Source organism: Hippocampus bargibanti, linkage group LG15 (assembly GCF_051943395.1).
Source record: "Hippocampus bargibanti isolate YZ-2025 linkage group LG15, ASM5194339v1, whole genome shotgun sequence".
NCBI lineage: Eukaryota > Metazoa > Chordata > Actinopteri > Syngnathiformes > Syngnathidae > Hippocampus > Hippocampus bargibanti.
Window position 1 is genome coordinate 4,579,353 of NC_142748.1, and position 17,956 is coordinate 4,597,308.

General features: G+C 42.3%; 4 long non-coding RNA genes across 29 annotated transcripts in view; 3 read left to right on the plus strand and 1 right to left on the minus strand.

The window, feature by feature from the left end:
- Positions 1-8,196, minus strand: part of LOC148887170 (uncharacterized) — a 10,610-nt gene extending 2,414 nt beyond the window's left edge. For 2 of the 11 annotated variants that reach the window (XR_016117383.1, XR_016117380.1), the window contains exons 1-6: positions 8,121-8,196; positions 7,605-7,688; positions 6,028-6,172; positions 5,581-5,661; positions 4,871-5,392; positions 1,499-1,561 (exon numbers count right to left, since the gene is read on the minus strand). This is a non-coding gene — a long non-coding RNA (uncharacterized LOC148887170). Of the gene's footprint in view, positions 1-1,234; positions 1,374-1,423; positions 1,562-2,231; positions 3,387-4,828; positions 5,393-5,580; positions 5,662-6,027; positions 6,173-7,604; positions 7,689-8,120 lie in introns of those variants that run through there. The other 9 variants (XR_016117381.1, XR_016117382.1, XR_016117385.1 and 6 more) reach the window with 9 other exon arrangements.
- LOC148887171 (uncharacterized) lies at positions 3,411-6,192 on the plus strand. 10 transcript variants are annotated; one of them, XR_016117367.1, is made up of 13 exons: positions 3,419-4,111; positions 4,197-4,215; positions 4,295-4,414; positions 4,494-4,505; positions 4,596-4,615; positions 4,761-4,785; positions 4,866-4,983; positions 5,071-5,210; positions 5,303-5,418; positions 5,537-5,635; positions 5,724-5,808; positions 5,887-5,954; positions 6,057-6,192. It is a non-coding gene; the product is annotated as an uncharacterized LOC148887171 (long non-coding RNA). The 10 variants fall into 10 exon arrangements; XR_016117373.1 differs by having other exon boundaries at positions 3,420-4,111; positions 4,396-4,414; XR_016117366.1 differs by having other exon boundaries at positions 3,418-4,111; positions 4,295-4,505.
- On the plus strand, positions 7,592-11,281 carry LOC148887172 (uncharacterized). 6 transcript variants are annotated; one of them, XR_016117363.1, is made up of 5 exons: positions 7,592-7,718; positions 9,666-9,855; positions 10,134-10,285; positions 10,426-10,526; positions 10,639-11,281. It is a non-coding gene; the product is annotated as an uncharacterized LOC148887172 (long non-coding RNA). The 6 variants fall into 6 exon arrangements; XR_016117362.1 differs by lacking the exon at positions 7,592-7,718 and adding an exon at positions 9,308-9,354; XR_016117361.1 differs by lacking the exon at positions 7,592-7,718 and adding an exon at positions 9,318-9,599.
- A 2,125-nt stretch (positions 11,282-13,406) lies between these two features.
- On the plus strand, positions 13,407-15,372 carry LOC148887173 (uncharacterized). 2 transcript variants are annotated; one of them, XR_016117377.1, is made up of 5 exons: positions 13,422-13,488; positions 13,800-13,991; positions 14,263-14,400; positions 14,490-14,590; positions 14,733-15,372. It is a non-coding gene; the product is annotated as an uncharacterized LOC148887173 (long non-coding RNA). The 2 variants fall into 2 exon arrangements; XR_016117376.1 differs by having other exon boundaries at positions 13,407-13,991.
- The last annotated feature ends 2,584 nt before the right edge of the window (positions 15,373-17,956 follow it).

Genomic DNA, 17,956 nt, shown 5'->3' on the forward strand with positions numbered 1-17,956 from the left:
CTAGCTAACAAGCTATCTATTGGCTATCTAGCTTGCTATGAGCAATATAGCTAGCGAGCTAGCTATTTGAGTCAGGAAACATATGAGCTATCTAGTTAGCTAGCTAGCTATTAGTTCTTGGATTGGATTTGCCTTTATTAGTCTCGCAGTGGAGAAATTTACATTTCACAGCAGCAAAGTTATGAAAGCATTCTATTAGCTAACTAGCTAGCTTTCTATGTTTTTGAGTACTTCCGGGTTGAGTGAACTCTGGCGCGTGGCTGCCGCTGCTTACCCACAGAGACACTTATATTGTGACTGTAAAATGACCTTGAGGGTTTTGAAAGGCGCTTAGAAATGAAATTTATTATTATTATTATTATTATTATTAAACATTCAGAAACACTCAACGCAATAATCCCTCTTTCCAAGGGAAACCGGGACCAAGACCTCATGAGCAATTGAACCCCCATCAAACACCTGAAACTTTCAAAATGGATGAACCCAAAACACATCCTAAAAGTAGCAATTGTAAAATAAAATAATCTCGTTGCGTTGACTCTTGGAAAAACATTGACACAAGTGCCCCCATGACCGAGAACCTGAGAACGTGCCAATTATTGTCCAAGTGATGTCTTGCTTATGAATGGGGAAAAATAATGTATCCTCGCTTTCCTTGTCGTGAATGTAATCGTTTGATGAATGAAGCCAGCATGAGAGGAAATGCACTGTTGAGCGCCTCCTCCATTTTGTGTCTTTTGGACCAAATGTATGTATTGGAGATTGTGAATAAAGTGCAGATAAAAGAAAAAAAATCCACAGGGATGCTTCCAAGCGGGCAAGATATCGCTGTTTAACATTTCAAAATGCTTTGATGGTTCTGGAAACTTAAAAACACATGGCTATTTTTTTCGGGCTAAAAATACCCTACTATACATGGTCTTTTTTTTTTTTTTTTTACTCAAAAACACCTTACTAAACATGGTCATGTTTCCATGCAAAAAAAACGCCTTACTACACATACATGGTCTTTTTTTGGCTCAAAAACGCCTTACTATACATGGTCATTTTTTCTTGCTTAAAAATGTCCGATTATAATATGGTCATTTTTTTGTACTTAAACGCCTTACTATACATGGTCGTTTTTTTTTTTTCGGGCTAAAAATGCCTTACTATACATGGTGTATTTTAGGCCAAAAATGCCTTACTAAAAATGGCTTACTATAAATGCTAATTTATTTTGAGCCGTAAACCCCTGGCAACACATTGTTGTTTGTGAGTATCAAATATGACCACAGTGCAGCAAAAGTCACAGTCACCAGGAGTGTAGTTGTAACCTTGGGTGCAGGAAGTGTTGGATCTAATCACCCTTGTAGGCATGTGTGGGTGTTAACCTATGATTACATATAAGTTTTTGTGAAATTTTCACAGCAGGGTGTCCTAATGGTAAAGGATGGTGCTTCGAAGGAAGGTGACCCAGGTTCGAATCCCATTGTCTGCTCCATTTAAACCGTCTTACCTGACGTCGTCAATCCCAGCTCTGGCCCACAGGTCCAACTCCTGGTTTTGTTCAATCAGTGACCTTCAGAGGAAAGACAAATGTCATCTCAGATTGGTCTGCGTATGACTACCGATGACATTTAGCTGAAGAGCTCAACTGCAATGGTTGAGTGGTTTAAAAGTTTGCCGGTGGTTGAGGCGGCTCGGGTTTGATCCCCGCTCTCACCCATATGTGAGTATTATAGGTGAGGACAAAAGAGGACTTGAACAGGAGTCACCTGAATGGCAAGTTTTGCCTTAAACCACTAGACCAACTTGGACATGAACATTCACCTATTGAGGTTATATTTATTGTAATATACCATGTCAGTACTCGTGACTACCGAAAAAACTCCACAAAAACACTCAGCTGTCATGGTTATTTGTCAGACAAAACTACATCTAGATTATTTGGGGAATTATCACCGTATGGCGGACAAATAACAAAACTACATCTAGTTTGATGGGGAATAAGCGCCGTCTGGCGGACAAATCAAGGAAATACATCAAGTGTGCCATGTTTGTACTCGTGACTACCGATAAAACCTCACAAAATTCTCAGCTGTCGTGGTTGAGCGATCTAAAAGTTTGGTTGCGGCTAGGCCATCTGCAGTTCAATTCAAAATACTAGGAATAGGGTTCGATGGCCTGGCCGCAACCAAACTTTTATACCACTCAACCATGACAGCTGAGTTTTTTTGTGGAGTTTTTTTCGGTAGTCACGAGTACTAACATGGCACATTTGATGTATTTCCTTGATTTGTCCGCCAGACGGCGCCAATTCCCCATTGATATATATGTAATTTCTTCATTTGTCCGCAAGACGGCGCTTATTCCCCATCAAATTAGATGTAGTTTTGTTATTTGTCCGCCAGACGGCGCAAATTCCCCAATGATCAAGATGTAGTTTTGTCTGAAATACGTAAATATAAATCGTGGCGGTGAAGAAGGTCACGTGAAATAAAGCTTGTAAAACCAGGAAATGTGTAAAACCAGGAACAATGTCATGTAAGGAGAACAGGAATCACCTGAATCGCAATCATAGTCTAACACCACTCCACCATCTTGTATCGGACTACTTATCATCATTATCACTAAATTTAATTGGCATAAACCACGTCAGTGCTCGTGACTACCGATAAACTATTGCAGAAAAACTCAGCTGCATTGGTTGAGTGGTCTAAAAGTTTCATTGCGGCCTGACTGTCGCTGGTTTGATTCCAGCTGTCACCTGCATATTTGTGCATGAATTCAGTAGACCAGGCAGGACTTGAAAAATATTTGTATATTATCAACACCAATACTGTACTTCCTACATTACATACATTTAAAAATTTCACGGAAGTACATGTCTGCGATAGTCCAGTGGTCGAAAACTTTGGCTGATCCTCGTTCTGACACGCATGTGAGGAATGGAGATGACGAGAAAAGGGGACTCAAATAGGAGTCACCTGAACGGCCGGTTTAGCCGAAGACCACCCGACAAACTGAAAGCTTACCATTCAGAAGTTATATTTATGGGCATAATCCATAGAAGTGCAAATCTAAATTCGCTAAAAAAAACTCAGCTGCGATAGTTGAATGGTTGAAAAGTTTGGGTGCATTCCCGCAGTCAACTGCATATGTGCATAAATTCAGCTGATCAGTCGGGACTGGAACAGGATTCACTGAAAGCGCAAGTTTAGTCTTTCACCACCCGGATAGTGCAAGTTCACCATTGGATGACATATTTATCGGGATGTGCCATGTCAGTACTCGCGACTACCGATAAAACTCCACAAAAAAATTCAGCTGTCATGGTTGAGTGGTCTAAAAGTTTGGTTGCGGCCAGGCCATCTGCAGTTCGATTCCCACTGCCACCTGCATATCTGTGCATAAATTCAGCAGATCTGCTCGGACTCGAACAGGAGTAGCCTGGACAGCAACTTTAGTCTTAAACCATTCGACCTAGGTGGATTTACAAAACCCCCTGTTTTCAGATTGTATTTATTCGAAAAAAACATGTTAGTACTCATGACTACCGATCAAAATTTGCGGAAAACTTGTCTGCAATGGTTGAGTGGTAAAAAAACTTTGGCTGCGTTCCGGACGACTCAAGTTCGATCCTCACTCTCACCTCCACATGTGTGCATAATTTCAGGTGAGCAGAAAAGGGGACTCGAACACGAAGCATTCGACCGGTAAGTATAGTCTTAGACCACTCGACTAACTCGGATTTACACATTTGGGATTTGGATGTTATATTTGTCCGCATATCCAATACCCATTAAAATAGGCGACACCCTGTGGATCACTGAAGTGTGACATTGTAGGCGGAAGTTGTGGACGCAGTTAGCTTAATGGTAAAAGGCATGCGTTGTTGTCCGTTGGGACCGGTTTCGAATTTAACCACAAACGTTCATTTTTAACCCACTTTTATTGTCAGACTCTTTCTTATGGTCTTTTTTTTCCTCTTTTTTTAAATAAATCACGTGACGATTGACGTGATTAACGAAAACGTATTTAAGCTGCGATAAATTGAACATTAGTTCTCTTTCCCTCAATGATGACGACCGACTGCACGTCCACAGCACCGCCGCAAGACGACGACAAGGTTTGACAAAGTGCACGTTTTAACTTCTTTTTTTGGCTTGCGATTGCTCATTTTTGCAACTTTTAACATTTTTAATCTTTTTCAGGCTTTTCAACTCTTCCACGGTAAGTCCTTTGCAATATTAAACGGCACAATGTTTGATTGAACTAACACTCGTTTTGTAATTTTCTTTTTCTTTTCCAGCGTGCAGAGAAGCTAAAGTGCTCGCGTTTTACAAACTGAACGTTTAAGGTTTCTTTTTGGACTTTTTATCGCTCAATTTAAACATGTTTTTGTGTTTTCAGGCTTTCCAACTCTTCCACGGTAAGCCGCCTGCAAGTTTAATAAGCATAATGTTCGATTGAACTAACTCTTGTTTTTCAATTTTCTTTTTGTTTTCCAGCGTGCACAAAAGGTAAGTTACTCGCGTTAGCCAAACGCAGCGTTTTCGGTTCTTTTTAGTCCATTTAACTTTTTCTAACGTAACATTCTCCCGCGTTTTCAGGCTGTTAAACGCTACAAAACGTAAGTCGCCTGCAATTTTTAGTGGCACTATGTTTATTTTATTTTTTTTAGCGTACTGAGACGGTAAGTTGCCGGCGTTTTATTTCCACATTTTAGACGAGATTCTGCTCTTACTTAGTTGTAATTGTGTCATTTCTGTCCACAGGCTGGCATCTCTAAAAAGGCTATTGGTGACTATTTTATTTTTGGGGGGCACTGTTTAAATGTGCTTACCAAAATTCACGTTGTTAACTATGTCTTTCTTTTTCAGCCCACCTGGTATGCTGCGGTCCACTGCCGATGTGTCCAGCTCGCCCTGCTCTGTCACCGGTGAAACAAAAGCAATCCTACGCATACATCATGTTTTCATTTCAGAACAGGAGGAGGAGGTACAGGAGGCTTCGAGCGATGACATTCTCCTGGACAAAACTGTATTAGTATTCACGCTTACTAACATCCTTTTTGTTGGTGTGCAGGTGAAGCGGCATCTCTGCTTCATCTAGAGCTGCCTGAGGAACAAGACGATGGCAACTTGGGCGCCCCCCCATTGTGGGTTTGATCACACTGAAGTCTGAAGGCTTAAGTCAACATTTTGGAACACATTTCTCTTTTGCAGGTGCCCCGTCCAAAGATGCACAGAGACACATTTCTCAAGACCGTCCAAAAACATTGTGTGTACTTACTCATTTTGTTTTTCTTTCTGCTCAGGTGGTGACAAAAGATCTCTTGCAAAAACCAAAATCGGCAGCAACTGTGGGAGGGCTTGGATGACTTCTACCTTTTTCGCCAGTCATTTTTCTGTTGGGAAAAGAGACTAAATAAGTGTATGTGTGTGTGTGTGTGTGTGTGTGTATATATACAGTAAAGTCTCGCTATATTGATATTTTTTCCGACCCCCGAGAATATCGATATAACGAGACTTTACTGTATTTTTTTTTGCAGGTGGTGACCCACGTTCAAATGACATTTCCACCATGCAACTTAACTGTTTTTCAAGGTCCCATGAAGTGCCCAAGAAGTCCCACGTCCGCTTCCTCACTGGTGGGTCTCATCTCGTCCAAAATTTGCTGCACCAGAAAAGTTCTTTTAGCCCGTGTCCCTTTTTCTGTTTTTTTTTTTTCTTTCCTAGATCCATTTGAACAGGCAGCGACTTGTTTGACGCCATCGGCTTGTCAGAGGCTCAGACAGGCGACGTGGCATCACCCTCCCTACCGGTGAGTTTGATCACATTTCAAATGACATTTACTGCATGAGAATTGGACTTAAGACTCGCCAATGTCTTTTTGTCTCAGGTCTGCTGCCACGGGCTGACTTCCCCAAAAGCAGAAGGCTGAAATGTCATCCCACTTGTACATTTTAGGTGAGTTTTTTTTTTTTTTTGTTAAACATTTTCATTTTTTTGAGGTCTTTGTCTGCATAAGGAATGGACTTGCCTCTAACTCCTGGATGTCTTTCCTCTTAGATCAACACACCTGTCCCACGTTCGTCTCACCATCCGACCGACCACTCTGCCGCCAAGCAACAAGCAGACTGCCATCCAACATTGTAATTTTTTCCTCTTCTTTGTGATTGTTTACTCTGCAAAATAAAGCTTGATTACAACAAACAATTTAAGTCTTCATTCTTAAACATTACAACTTTAAAAATTCTAAAACATTAAAACAATCAATAATTAAACAAAAAAATGCATTTTTCCCCAAGTCCCACTCGCTTTGAAATTTTCTAAGTCCCACTCGCTTCTTCCAAATTTTTTCTCAGTGCCACTTAAATCTTCAAGTCACAGGTGCACTTCAGTCACTCTTGGCAGTTCTATTACTGTTGCCATGGGTTTAACATGACTTGTACATTGCAGCTTTTTCAAAAGTTTTCTAAGTCCCACCTAAGATTCATGGTTAGAGTTGCACTTCAGTCACTCCAGACAATGGTTATCCTGTTCTGGTGGCTTTCACATGACGTGTCCATTGAAGCATTAAAAAAAAAAAAATAATCTAAGTCCCACAATTTTCCGTAGTGCCACTCGCTTCAATTTTTTTTTGAAATCCCACTCGTTTCTTAGAAATTTTCCTAAGTTCCACTCGTTTTGTCAATTTTTTTCTGAGACCCACCTGAGTCTCAAGGGCATAGGTGCCCTTTGGTCACTCCAGACAGTCCTTTCACTGTCCCTGCGGCTTTCACGTTGCAGTATTTTTCTAAGACCCTCAAGTTGAGGGTGGATTTAGTCATATAAAGGCAAAGACTGAAATTCAAGATGAACCATTTTTATTGAACAGAAAAGCTAACATGACAACATAAAAGCATTTTGTTAAGCAGATTCCTTACTTACAGACAGTGTATTGTCGGTGTTCAAATACCTGACATGTTTCGGCGACTACTTCCGCCTTCGTCAGAGTGTCCAATGGTATTTGAACACCGACAATACACTGTAAGTAAGGAATCTGCTTAACATTAGTTATCAAGTAGACAGGATGAATTTAGTACAACGATAAAAGCATTTTACCAGTCAATGTTCAAGTGACACAAACACTGAAGACAGGCCCGACATGAGGGCTTGCGCTTGATCAGCTCATGTGTGATCTCACTGACATCTCATGACACACCAAGGCGGACATGAGCACGTCTGACTTCACTCACTTAACAAAAACAAACAAAAAAAGTGTCCTGAGCTCCACAACAACGTGATCACACCACTCTTCTGGGAAAGTTTTTAAATGACAAAGTGGCCCAAGTTTGTCAGACATGTATGTGCGCAAAGATGGATAAGGGATAGATAGATTAGTGATGAGAGATTTATCGAGAGCTGGATGGATATAGAGATGCACATTTTTAACCTAACTTTGTCCACCTCAATGATAAAAACATACCAGAAGTGCATGATAATGCCCGGGTTGTCGTTGTTTTGCTATACACGTAGCACATGTTTAAGTCCAGTGAAAGACGAGCACACTCATCGCCACCTTGTGGTGCAACATGACATGAGCTCTTCAAGCACATCGCACCGCTCAGTACTCACCTGTGTCCAATGCAAGTTGGCGTCCCTTCCGCATAGCCCCCCGAGTCTTGCAGCTGTGACCTTGGGACCAGGAGCCTCTTCAATCTGGTCAAGTGGGGGGCAAAAACAAAAGTGGTAAGTTACACTCTTTTGTCCATCAGGAAAATGTCGTTTCTTTTTCATTTGAATTGTTTTTCACGATGTTGGAGATTTGCTTTCACACATCTAAAGTAAAGCAACCTCATTTGAATCAAAAACAAAGACGCTTGGTCTTCTATCGGACGAAGAGCTAGTTTAGTATTTTTCGTTCGTGGAAAAAAAGTCACGGATGCATTTGTTTGAATAGTTTGGAGACAAATGTGCCCTCACGTGGCTCGTATCTTCCATGTGGAAAACATTCACAACAACAAACAGGGCGACTGGTGGGCGTGCTAAATAACTGTCGCAACGTATCGTAATAGCGTTCCTAAGTTCCCCACATCAACACGTTCACGGACAAATGACAAACAGTCAGTTTAAAAAGTTAAAACTACTCACCGAGGACTCAGCTTGTTGACAGCGGAAATAGTTGTTCTTTGAAGCGGATGTGGTACCCTTGTGCTGCTGCTGCTTCTTCGTCTTGTTGGTGGTGGATTGGATTCAACTGTGCATATCGCCCTCTAGTGGCCAGGAACCCACAAAGCAATTTGCAAGAAAATATGAATGGGATTTTCAGGGTTCCGCTGGAGCCGACACGGTGAAGAAAGCATGCTTACAGGTACTCTTTTTGTACTCTTGTCGTCTAGTCGTGAAACTTGACCAATATTCGACATTACAAGGTTGTTGTTTGGTTGTTTTTTTTTTTTTTTTTTTTTGGGGGGGGGGGTAAAAATACCTCACTATATTTGGTTTGGAGGTGGGGGGTGATGCCTGACTTTATACATCAGGCGTGCGCAAACTTTGTTGCTGGGGGGGGGGGGGGGTACATTGACTTTTAAGATGTGACAGCCATGCTGGGTCAGCACAAGATAGCTGACATAAAAAAGGGCATATGTTGACAGCATCCACAGAACCAAACTATTAAAATCTTAGCCGGGGAAAAAAACGAGCATGTAAGGCGTTTTTAGGTGAAAAAACAACAACCATGTATAGTAAGGAGTTTTTAGTTCATAAAAAGACCATGTATAGTAAGGCATTTTAGGCAACAAAGACCATGGATAGTAAGCCGTTTTAGGCGAAAAAAAGACCATGTATAGTAAGGCGTTTTTAGTTCAAAAAAGACCATGTATAGTAAGGCATTTTTAGGCGAAAAAAGACCATATATAGTAAGCCGTTTTAGCCCAAAACACCTTGTAGAATAAGATGTTTAGCTCAAAAAAGAATATGCATAGTAAGTAAGGCGTTTTTAGCCCAAAAAACAACATCTATATTAAGGTGGTTTTAAAAAAAACATCATGTCAAATTTAAAAAAAATAAATGTGCCAGGCCCAGCCTGCCCACGCCTGATATGTAATCAGGTGTATATTAAGTATATTAGTATATTAAGGCGAATGTTGGTCAAGTTTCACGAATATACAACAACAGTACAAAAAGAGTACCTGTAGGAAAGCTTTCTTCACCGTGTTGTCTCCAGCGGAACCCTGAAAACTCCATTCATATTTTCTTGCCAAATAGCTTTGTGGGTGCCTGGCCAGTAAAGGGCGATATGTGCATTGGCTTCAATCTACAAAAAAAAAAAAAAAGACGACGAAGAAGAAGCAACTATTTCCGCTGTCAACAAGCCAATACCTCGGTGACTCGTTTTAACTTTAATTTTTAAATGTTTCATTTATCCGTGAATGTGTTTATGTGAGGAATTTAGGACTACGATTACGATACGTTGCGCCAGTTATTTGGCGGGTTTGATTCGCCTGAACTCAAAGCCTAGGAGTGCATCACCACACCATCAGTGACAGTAAATGGCAGCACGTTGATCATATATTTTTGGGCATATAGTAGGATGTTTTGGGCCAAAAAACAACAACCATACATCGTCAGGTTATTTGACAAGTATGTTTATGTCCTTGCGTCAATGTTTTTTTCTGATTATGTCTTTCCGCCCAGGCCGGAAGCGGATGTTGTCCCAATGCCGAAATGTGCTAGCATGGATGGTTAGCTTCTGTTCCGACAGACCGAGTCAACAAAACCCGAGCAAGGATGGCCGACGTCGACTAGCTCACCCAGCTCAAGTTTCTATCTTTGGTGTTCAAAGGGTGCGGCGACAGCCATCTTGAAAACAGCGACAAAGATTGAGGTTTGAGCACTACGCCGAATAATCGAGCTATCTCGCTAAAGCTAACGTCGCTCCGAGCTAGCTCGCGAAAGCTAACGTCGCACGGGCTGTCATATCGTTGTTTTGCATCTTCAAGTTCGAACTTGGCTATTTTTGTGTATTTGGACTATGCTACATTGGACGTGATAACGTGGTTGCATGCTTGTATTTCATCTGACTGAGTCATTAGCTTCCCGTAAAATGAACCGACATTTGACGACTTGAAAGATCTGCTGGTGAAGTTGGTGTTGTTTTTGTAGGACTCTTTCATCTCAAGTTGCTCGAGCTTATTCAGACCACGAGCTGGTGTGTGAGAAGAGGATGCACAAAACCGGGTTAGATGGAGGACACTGATTTGCTGTGGTGCCCCTGAAGGGAAAAGCAGACCCACGACCAAGTCGTCCACAATAAGGTGCTCATCTTTTTGAAGTGAAAACGTTGTCTTTTTTATGACAAAAATAAATAATCATGAATAGTCAGAATATATTATGACTGAGGTTTCTTTTCATGTGTCGTTCAATAGCTTTATTTAATTTTATTTTCATCTAACAGGCCTGGATGAAACTGTTGGTACCACCGGAGGAGGGACACCCACTCAGCAGAGGAAGAAAGTTGGCACGAGGTGACTCACCAAAGTTTGCGCCGGAGGTAAAGTAAGTTTTTTTTATCCCCATTAAGACCACATATTGTAAGGCATTTTTTTCTGGAAAAAAAGAGCATGCACTGACCATGTCTATTGTCCTTTCTCACAATGCCATTCTTTAGGTTGTACCAGTTGCACCAGCCTGCTCTTGAACCCTGCACTTCTGCACTGCAAGTTTCTGCCCTATCCACTGGACCATGGGGGTACGGCTGATTTCGCTCAAAATTCATGTATTTATCATGCGATGCCGCGTTGACACTTAGTATAGTATTGCTGGCAGGTTCTCGGCGCTTCGCGCCTCGAACCTGCACAAGCGAGCTCGCTTCGCTCGCTCGCATGACACACCAGAACCTGGCTCGCTCGCTTCGCTCGCTCGCTTGTCAGTGACCCTGGGAGGACCGTGAACTCGCTCCAGCGACCTCGCTTCGCTCGGTCGCTTTCGCTTCGACTGCTGGTTTCGAACCCGTGCCGCGCAGTCGACACCCTTGTACTTTTTCCCAGCGGCCCACGGGGCCCCAATTGAAAATGTGCTTTGTTCGCTTATATCTTATTCTGGAGGTCATTGATTGAACAAAAGTACAAATTGGACATGTTGCCCAGTGCTTGAATTGAACCCAGCACCTTCGCATTGGGAGTCCATCACCTTAACCAATAAGCCATGGGCACCACTAGTTGGTCTCACTTATGTTCTATTGTTATATTCTTGTGTGAAGTACAAAAAGACTTAGAATAAAAACTTGTCTGTTCTCAGACCGCCAACTGAAACTCTGGTGTCTTTGCTTGTGTCTTATTCTGAAGGTCATTGATTGAACAAAAGTGTGAGTTCAATCCCAGAGCTGGGATTGAACCCAGCACCTTCGCATTGGGAGTCCATCACCATTAACCATTAAGCTAATTGTGCTGACAACTTGTGTCTGAAATGGCATACTTGAGTGATCCACAGGGTGTCGCCGATTTTAATAGGTATTGGATATGCGGACAAATATAACATCCAAATCCAAAGTTTGTAAATCCGAGTTAGTCGAGTGCTCTAAGAATATACTTACGGCTCGGAAGACTTGTGTTCGAGTCCCCTTTTCTGCTCACCTGAATTTATGCACACAATTGCAGGCGAGAGCGGGGATCGAACTGGAGTCGTCCGGACCGCAGCCAAAGTTTTTGACCACTCAAACATTGCACATGTTTTTTTGCAAATTTTGATTGGTAGTCATGAGTACTAACATGTTTTTTGCAAATAAATACAATCTCAAAACAGGAGGTTTTAAAATGCGACTTGGTCAAATGGTTTAAGACTAAACTTAATGTGCAGGCGACTCCTGTTCGAGTCCCAGCTCATCTGCTGAATTTATGCACAGATATGCAGGTGTCAGTGGGAATCGAACTGCAGATGACCAGGCCGCAACCAACCTTTTGACCACTCAACCATTGCAGACATGTTTTTTTGCAAATTTTGATCGGTAGTCACGAGTACTAATATGTTTTTTTGCCAATAAATACAATCTGAAAACCGGAGGTTTTTAAATTTGACTTGGTCAGACGGTTTAAGACTAAACTTAATGTCCAAGCGACTCCTGTTCGAGTCCCAGCTGAGCTGCTGAGTTTATGCACAGATATGCAGGTGTCAGTGGGAATTGAACTGCAGATGGCCTGGCCGCAACCAAACTTTTAGACCGCGCAACCACGACAGCTGAGGATTTTGTGAGGTTTTATCGGTAGTCACGAGTACAAACATGGCACACTTGATGTATTTCCTTGATTTGTCCGCCAGACGGCGCCTATTCCCCATCAAACGAGATGTAGGTTTGTTACTTGTCCGCCAGACGGCGCAAATCATTGGCAATCATTCCTTGTTCTTTGGTATTTAATCCATCTTTTTCTGCTCCCCTCTCATTACAGCCAACAATTAGCGCCGTCTGACGGATAAATTAAGGAAATACACCGATATGCCTTTTCACCCTGTCGCCCCGAACGGAAAGCTGTAAATTCCATTCAGTTTGCTTTCCAAGAGACGTGTTGCCAAGAGGCCTCCTGGCCAGCAGAGCGCGATATGCGTGGTTGGATCCAATCAAATAACAACAAGACGAAGAAGAATCTGCAGCACAAGAGCGGAAGTATTTCCGCTGTCAACAAACCAAGTCCTCGTTGAGTAGTTTTAACTTTTTAAACTGACTTTTTGTCATTTGTCCGTGAACGTGGATGATTTAGGAGCACGATTACGATACGTTGCGCCAGTTATTTAGCACGCCTATCGGTCGCCCTCAGCTCTCAATCAGAGTGTTTGACTCGAATGTTTGTTGTGGATGTTTTCCACATTTCCCAAACTATTCACACAAATGCATCCGTGACTTTTTTCACTAACGAAAAATACTGTACGAGCTCTTCATCCGATAGAATAGCAAGCGTCTTATTTTTTGATTCAAAGGAAGTTGCTGTACTTTAGATGTGTGAAAGAAAGTGTGTAACATCATGAAAATGTCTGTAAGCTCTCAGTCGTTCATCCATCATGAAAATGATTAAAATGAAAAATAAACAACTTTTTCCTCATGGACAAAAGATTTTAACTTAGCACTTTTGTTTCCCCTCCCTCCCTCTTTAAGGTCGTTTTTTGGGCTAAAAAGGCCTTACTATACATGGTCTTTTTTCAGGCCAAAAATACCTTACTATACATGGTCGGTTTTTTGGGGGCTAAAAACGGCTTACTATACATGGTCGTTTTTTAGGCTAAAAACGCCTCACTATACATGTTTTTAAGGCTGAAAATGCCTTATTATACGTTTTTGGGGCTAAAAACGCCATTCCATTCGATTTCGTGCCAAATGTCTTTGCGGGTGTTGGCCAGGAGAGGGCGATAAGCCCAGTGTGATCCAAACCACCACCAACAAAAAAGAAAGAGAAGAAGCCGAAGAAGAGCGGACCGTCCCACATCCGCTTCAACGAGCAACTATTTCCGCTGTCAACAAGCCAAGTCCTCGGTGACTCGTTTTAACTTTAATTTTTAAATGTTTCATTTATCCGTGAATGTGGTCATGTGGGGAATTTAGGAGTACGAATATGATACTTTGTACCAGATTTTTGGTGTGTTTGATTTCCTGAACTCAAAGCCAGGGAGTGCATCACTCCACCATTAGTGACAGTAAAGGGCAGCACATTGATCATATATTTTTTTTTGGCATATGGTACAGTGTTTTGGGGCGAAAAAAAACAACCATGCATCGTCCGGTTCTTTGACAAAAATGTTTTTGTCTTTACGTAATTGTTTTTCCGAATACGTCTTTCCGCCCAGGCCGGAAGCGGATGTTTTCCCAATGCTGAGACGTGCTAGCATGGATGGTTAGCTTCTCCTCCGACAGACCGAGTCAACAAAACCCGAGCAAGAATGGCAGCCGGCGACGAGCTCACTCAGATCGAGTTTCTATATTTGGTGTCCAAAGTGTGCGCGGGGACAACCGTCTTGGAACCAGCGACAAAGATTGAGGTTTGACCACCACGCCGAATAATCGAGCTATCCTGCTAAAGCTAACGTCGCTCCGAGCTTGCTCGCTAAAGCTAACGTAGCATCCGCTAATGTTGACTTGTGTCATTTCGTTGTTTTGCATTTTCAAGTTCAAAGTTAGCTGTTTTTGTGCATTGGGGCTCTGCTACCTTGGGCGTGATAAGGTGGTTGCATGCTTGTAATTCATCCGAATGAGTCATTAGCCTCCCGTAAAAGGAACCGACATGTGAAGTTGTTGTTGTTGTTTTGGCAGGACTCTCTCATCTCAAGTTGTTCGGGCTTATTCAGACCATGAGCTGGCGTGAGAGAAGAGGATGCAGAAAACCGGGTTAGATTGATTCGCTCAAGGGGTAAAGAAGACCCATGCCCAAGTCGTCCGTCCACAATGAAGGTAGTCATCTTTTTTTCAGTGAAAACGTCATCTTTTTGTTGCAATCGATTTTTTTTCATATTATTTAAATTAAACTTTAAATTAAACAGGCCTGGATGAAACTGATGGAACCACCGTAGGAGGGACACCCACCCAGCAAAAGAAGAAAGTTGGCACGAGGTGACTCATCAAAGTTCGCTTCAGAGGTGTGGTAAGTTTTTTTTTTTTTATCCTCTAAAAGACCATGTATAGTAAGGTGTTTTTTTTAGCCGAGAAAAAGAGCATCTACACCTCACTACATGTGTATGTAGTGAGGTGTTTTTATTGTCCTTTCTCACAATGCCATTCTTTAGGTTGTACCAGTTGCACCTGCCTGCTCTTGAACCCTGCACTTCTGCACTGCAAGTTTCTGCCCTATCCACTGGACCATGGGGGTACGGCTGATTTCGCTCAAAATTCATGTATTTATCATGCGATGCCGCGTTGACACTTAGTATAGTATTACTGGCAGGTTCTCGGCGCTACGCGCCTCGAACCTGCACAAGCGAGCTCGCTTCGCTCGCTCGCATGACACACCAGAACCTGGCTCGCTCGCTTCGCTCGCTCGCTTGTCAGTGACCCTGGGAGGACCGTGAACTCGCTCCAGCGACCTCGCTTCGCTCGGTCGCTTTCGCTTCGACTGCTGGTTTCGAACCCGTGCCGCGCAGTCGACACCCTTGTACTTTTTCCCAGCGGCCCACGGGGCCCCAATTGAAAATGTGCTTTGTTCGCTTATATCTTATTCTGGAGGTCATTGATTGAACAAAAGTACAAATTGGACATGTTGCCCAGTGCTTGAATTGAACCCAGCACCTTCGCATTGGGAGTCCATCACCTTAACCAATAAGCCACGGGCACCACTAGTTGGTCTCACTTATGTTCTATGATATTCTTGTGTGAAGTACAAAAAGACTTAGAATAAAAACTTGTCTGTTCTCAGACCGCCAACTGAAACTCTGGTGTCTTTGCTTGTGTCTTATTCTGAAGGTCATTGATTGAACAAAAGTGTGAGTTCAATCCCAGAGCTGGGATTGAACCCAGCACCTTCGCATTGGGAGTCCATCACCATTAACCATTAAGCTAATTGTGCTGACAACTTCTGTCTGAAATGGCATACTTGAGTGATCCACAGGGTGTCGCCTATTTTAATAGCTATTGGATATGCGGACAAATATAACATCCAAATCCAAAGTTTGTAAATCCGAGTTAGTCGAGTGCTCTAAGACTATACTTACGGCTCGGAAGACTTGTGTTCGAGTCCCCTTTTCTGCTCACCTGAAATTATGCACACAATTGCAGGCGAGAGCGGGGATCGAACTGGAGTCGTCCGGACCGCAGCCAAAGTTTTTGACCACTCAAACATTGCACATGTTTTTTTGCAAATTTTGATTGGTAGTCATGAGTACTAACATGTTTTTTGCAAATAAATACAATCTCAAAACAGGAGGTTTTAAAATGCGACTTGGTCAAATGGTTTAAGACTAAACTTAATGTCCAGGCGACTCCTGTTCGAGTCCCAGCTCATCTGCTGAATTTATGCACAGATATGCAGGTGTCAGTGGGAATCGAACTGCAGATGGCCAGGCCGCAACCAACCTTTTGGCCACTCAACCATTGCAGACATGTTTTTTTGCAAATTTTGATCGGTAGTCACGAGTACTAAGATGTTTTTTTTGCCAATAAATACAATCTGAAAACCGAAGGTTTTTAAATCTGACTTGGTCAGACGGTTTAAGACTAAACTTAATGTCCAAGCGACTCCTGTTCGAGTCCCAGCTCATCTGCTGAATTTATGCACAGATATGCAGGTGTCAGTGGGAATTGAACTGCATATGGCCTGGCCGCAACCAAACTTTTAGACCGCTCGACCACGACAGCTGAGGATTTTGTGAGGTTTTATCGGTAGTCACGAGTACAAACATGGCACACTTGATGTATTTCCTTGATTTGTCCGCCAGACGGCGCTTATTCCCCATCAAACTAGATGTAGTTTTGTTATTTGTCCGCCAGACGGCGACAATTCCCCAAATAATCTAGATGTAGTTTTGTCTGACAAATATAAATCGTGGCAGTGAAGCAGGTCACGTGAAATAAAACCGTGTAAAACCAGGTATAATGTCATGTATTAAACATATGTAAACTGCCACAAGGGGGCACAAGCCAGTGTCTTATTGTGCCGGTCCCAAGCCCGGGTAAATACAAAGGGTTGTGTCAGGAAGGGCGTCTGACGTATTTTTTTTTTTTTGCCAAAACAATTATGCGAATCAAACCTCTGAATCCCATACCGGATCGGTCGAGGCCCGGGTTAACAACGGCCGCCATTGGTACTGTTGACCTTCAGGGTGCCAGTGGAATATAAAAAAAGAAAAGAAACATATGTAAACTAAAAAAATGTTTCTGTGCAGAAAAGGTGAAGCTGAACTGAAAATTTGAATTTGGAAATACTGTACACAATGTGAGAGTGACGACAAATTAAGGAAATACACCGATATCGATTTAATAGGGAATTTTCGCCGTCTGGCGGACAAATGACAAAATTACATCTAGATCGATGGAGCGAATAATTGTCTTTAATTTATCTCTAAAAAACAAAAAAACAACAACCTTGTAATGTCGAATATTGGTCAAGTTTCACGAAGATACCACTAAAGTGCAAAACATACCTTAAAGTAAGCCTTTTCACCCTGTCGCCCCCAACGGAAAGCTGCAAATTCCATTCGGTTTGCTTGCCAAGAGGCTTCCGGGCCAACAGAGAGCGATATGCGTGGTTGCATCCAATCAAATAACAACAAGACGAAGAAGAAGCAGCAGCACAAAAGCGGAACGTCCCACATCCGCTTTAAAGAACAAGTATTTCCGCTGTCAACAAACAAGTCCTCGTCGAGTAGTTTTAACTGTTTAAACTGACTTTTTGTCATTTGTCCGTGAACGTGATGACGTGGATAATTTAGGGGCGCGATTACGATACGTTGCGCCAGTTGTTTAGCACGGCTATCAGTCGCCCTCAGCTGTCAATCAGAGTGTTTGACTTGAATGTTGTTGTGCATGTTTTCCACATTTCCCAAACTATTCACACAAATGCATCCGTTACTTTTTTCACGAACGAAAAATACTGTACGAGCTCTTCATCCGATAGAATAGCAAGCGTCTTAGATTTTGATTCAAAGGAAGTTGCTGTACTTTAGATGTGTGAAAGAAAGTGTGCAACATCACGAAAAATGATTCAAATGAAAAATAAACAACTTTTCCCTCAAGGAAAAAATATTTTAACTTCCCACTTTTGTTTCCCCTCCCTCCCTCTTTAAGGTTGGTTTTCGGGCTAAAAACGGCTTACCATACATGGTCTTTTTTTCAGGCCAAAAATACCTTACTATACATGGCCGTTTTTTTCGGGCTAAAAACGGATTACTATACCTCACAGGTTTCAAAGTCAAGGCCCGGGGGCTAAATCCGGCCCGCCACATAAGTTTTTTTCGGACCGCGAAAGCAAATCAAACTGGTGAACTTGTGGTTTTTACTGGCTAAAAATGTCATAGTT